This window comes from Hemiscyllium ocellatum, chromosome 40, assembly GCF_020745735.1.
Source record: "Hemiscyllium ocellatum isolate sHemOce1 chromosome 40, sHemOce1.pat.X.cur, whole genome shotgun sequence".
NCBI classification, from domain to species: Eukaryota; Metazoa; Chordata; class Chondrichthyes; order Orectolobiformes; family Hemiscylliidae; genus Hemiscyllium; species Hemiscyllium ocellatum.
Genome location: NC_083440.1, coordinates 32,103,261 through 32,107,414, shown reverse-complemented (window position 1 = coordinate 32,107,414; position 4,154 = coordinate 32,103,261). Strand labels below are relative to the sequence as shown.

The following is a 4,154-nucleotide window of genomic DNA, read 5'->3' as shown; positions in this document are numbered from 1 at the left end:
GAGTCCGAAGAAGTGGATCTCGTGGGAAAATGACTCATGATATGTTGCAGGAAAGAGAATGGGCCTTTGTCCCAGGAATTAGATGGGGACGGAAGTAATGACTGGGACGCAGTCAATGAGTGAACCTCATTGAATATATATTTCCAGGTTGGGGCTGTTCACCTGGTCTAATCAGGGAGACCCGAGACATCTCAACACCTACATTCAATGTGCTGACTAATAAAGGCAAGTGTATCAAATGCCTTCTTCATGGCCCTGTCTACCTGCTTCTCCATTTTAAATCACTATGAACCTGCACTCAAACGTGCCTTTGTTCAGCAGTCACATCTTACCACTAAATGTGTAAGTCCTGCCCTGGTTTGCCTTACCAAAACTTCGCACCTCAGGTTTATCTAAATTGAGCTCCATTTGCTACTCCTCGGCCCATTGCCCCTTTTGATCAAGGTCCCCTTGTATTCTGAGATAACCATCGTCACTGTCCACAACATCACCAGTTGAAGTGTCAGCTGCAAACTGATTAAACATGCCTCCTATAGTCATATTTAAGTTATTTATATAAATGATGGACAATAGTGGACCCAGCGCCAATCCTTGCAGCTCACCTGTGGTCACAGGCCTCCAGTCCGAAAAGCAATCATCAACCTCCACCTTCTGTCTCCTAATTTCAAGCCAATTTTCATCCAAATGGCGAGCTTTCCCTGGATTCCACGTGACCAAAACTTCTCAACTGTGCTCATAAGATCTCTAAGCATTTCACTGGAAAAATAATTTACATTTATCCAGTCAGTCATGATGTGGTGAAATATGATTCACGATTGTAGGAAGGAAAGATAAAATCTCAATGCTTATCTTTAAAATGGTGAGAAATTATGAAACACAGCCATCCTTTGCGAATGTTAGGACTCGGTACACAATGATCAGAAAGTTAATGTGACGGTGCAGTCAAAAAGGTGGACGAATGATACGTTCTCAGTTATTGCCAGGCGATTGGAATAGGACAGTGAGGAAGACTTGCTTTGAGTATCCACGGGTTTGGGTGTGAAAATGGATCCTTTCCAATAGACACACACACACACACACTCTGAACAAAGTGTGTTGGGTAAATGTGGGGGTGCTTGGTATTCTCGAAGTTCATTGTTCCCTAATATGCAGCCACAATGTCGAAATATGTCATTGACAGTTAAAAAAAGGAGTTAAGAGCTGTTAGCAGGATAGTTACGAGTGTCGGAATGTTATTGGTATTTTGGTGGGGAAGATGGATGGATGATGATGAAGTCCAATGTGGAGAAGTGTGAGGTGATAGATTTTGGGCAGAAGAAGAGTCAATCGACAATTTGGCTCCAATTCAAAAGGGGTTTAACAGGAGCAGGGTGTACATGGACTGATGGCATCTATGTTGGCAGGATAGGCTGAGAGAACATCTCATAGAAAACATTGTCTCCTGGTCCTTGTTCACAGTGACAGAGACTGTAGGAGCAATGAGGTGATGTTGTGTTTGTTTTTCTATAATGCACCAGATCAGGTTCAGCTGGAGCATTGTTTCCTGTTCTGGAAACCACACAATCGGAATGATTGTGGAGACTGTCGAGACAAGGTGAAACAGGTTTACAAGAAAGCTTTCGGGGATGTGCATGCTCAGTTCGCATCATCACTTGGAGGAGTAGAGCTGAGAAAGAGTCGACTGAGGAATTGCAAAACTCGCACCCACACATCCCTGCTCAGCTTCGTCCAAGGCCCGAAAGGTGCCTTCCACATCCGTCAATGCTTCACCTGCACCTCCACCAATGTCATTTATTGTATCTGTTGCTCACGTTTCGGTCTCCTCTACATTGGGAAGACTGGACACCTTCTCACAGAGCACTTCAGACGACATTTCCAGAACACCCACACCAATCAAACCCACTGCTTCATGGCTGAAGCATTCATTTCACCCTCCTACTCTGCCGAGGACATGCAAGTCCGGGGCCTCCTCCATCGCTACTCCCTCACCATCCGACACCTGAAGGAAAAATGCCTCATCTACCATCTTGGGACATTTCAACCCCATGGCATCAATGTGGATTTCACCAGCTTCCTCACTTCTCCAACACCCCCACTTTATCCCAGTTCCAACCTCCCAGCTCAGCACCATCTTCATGATCTGTCCCACCTGCTAATCTTCCTTCCCACCTGTCTGCTCCACTCTTCCCCATGACCTATCACCTTTATCCCCACCTCGACCCATTTATTGCAGTTCAGCTACCTTCAACTTACCCCCACCCCCTCTTATTTATCTCCTCACCCACGAGGCTCCCAGCATTATTCCTGATAAAGGGCATTTGCTCGAAAAGTCGATTTTCCTGCTCTTTGGATGCTGTCAGACCTGCTGTGCTTTTCCAGCACCACTCGAATCATGATGATAACACCAGTATCACTTTTCGATCATGTCTGTTCTTGTCAGCTTTAAAATCTGATCCATCCCTGAATTAGGGACTAAATAGTATTCTGAATTTTGCAGGAAGAGGTTGGATTAGGAGTTTGCTCAACCAACTTCACACATCGTCCTGGTATTGCAGTGTTTCTGAGAATCGTGCACCCCTCATAAAAGAATCCGAAAATCAGCTTTATTAGTTCACTTTTTTGTGTGTTTGCTTTATCTCTCGTCTACCGAGTCTGTGTGTAAGAAAGTGCACTGCCAACCTTTTGGTCACGTCAGACTCGCATTCGTGCAAATCAATTTGTTTTCGGTTGCTATTCACCTGTCACTTTCTGCATGTTCAGCACTTACTCTCAATGTTATCACTTTATCCCTAGTGCACGCCGCCCCTTCCCACCAACTCCCAACTCCGAACTGCAGAAGGAAAACAAAGTTGCCCACCAGCTCCATCTAATGTCAAATGGCATTTCAGAAAACAAAATGGAGAAGATGAAACTATTGAATTAATCAACAGTTTAGATTTTGATGATGACGATGATGACTCGGATTTATTGAAAGAGAGATTTTGAGAACACTGTGAAGAAGGAAAAATCTGATGTTTTAAAGCACATAGAGTCGCAGAGATGTACAGTACAACTTGTCCATGCTGACCAGATTTTCGAACCTAATGTAACCTATTTGACAGCACTTGGCCCATATTCCTCAAAACCCTTCATCTACTCAACTAGATGCCTTTAAAATGTTGTATTTGTATCAACCTCCACCACTTCCTCTGGCAGCTAATTCCACACAGACACCACCTTCTGCATGAATACATTGCCCCTTAGGTTCCTTTTAACTTTTTCCTCTCTCACCCTAAACCGATGCCCTCTCGTTCTGGACTACCGCAGGGAAAATGCCTTTTCTGTTTACCCTATCCATGCTCCTCATGATTTTATAAACCTCTATACGGTCAACTCGCAGCCTCTGAAGCTCCAGAGAAAACAGCCCCAGCCTATTCACCCTCTTCCTGTAGCTAAAACTACTCCAACCCTGGCAACAATTCTTGTAAATCTTTAAGAATGTTTGTCATCAGCGTGCAAGAACAACCAGAGTCAATAGGTGTTTGTGACGGCTTTATTTTCTCAATTTAAAGGCCTGTGAGTACAATTAGATTACATATTCACTGATGTAGGACACAGTTGTGTGTGGTATCATGAATGAGCAAGTCAGAGGCATATTACTCTGAGCGCCGATTCTCACATTAACCACTCCAATAGATACTTGTGGAGCAGGCGAAATAAGCCCGAGTTTAAAAAGACAGTGCATCAAGATGTATAATTACCTGTCCACAAAGTACATTATTACTCTAAGAACACTACAAACTCTCCAGCGCCTGAGACATGACCTGCTCAGAGACTGGCACAACATCTCTGCCTGTCCTTTGCTTTTTTTACTTTGATGCCTCGATCAGAACCTAATGTTAAACAGTGTTCCTGTCTTGCCTGGGTGTTTATCGCAGACATAAGCCAGGCACCTTATTGTTGTTGTTAGCGGTGATCAAAAAGGGGCTGGTCTGTCAGGCACTTGGAACAGCAGCTAAAGCAGCAAACATGCTGCATGTGCATATTTTGGGACAATCAGGATCAGGGAATCTGTACCACTGCAGTCAAGAGAGTTGGCCAAACAAACTACTCATAACATCCCCAGAATTCTCCAGTAGATTTTTCAATCTTGAATTCCCGTTCACCAATCCATG

At 44.1% G+C, this 4,154-nt stretch overlaps 1 pseudogene; it reads left to right on the top strand.

The window, feature by feature from the left end:
• Positions 1–2,403: 2,403 nt before the first annotated feature.
• On the top strand, positions 2,404–2,580 carry LOC132834590 (U2 spliceosomal RNA; annotated as a pseudogene).
• Positions 2,581–4,154: the final 1,574 nt, after the last annotated feature.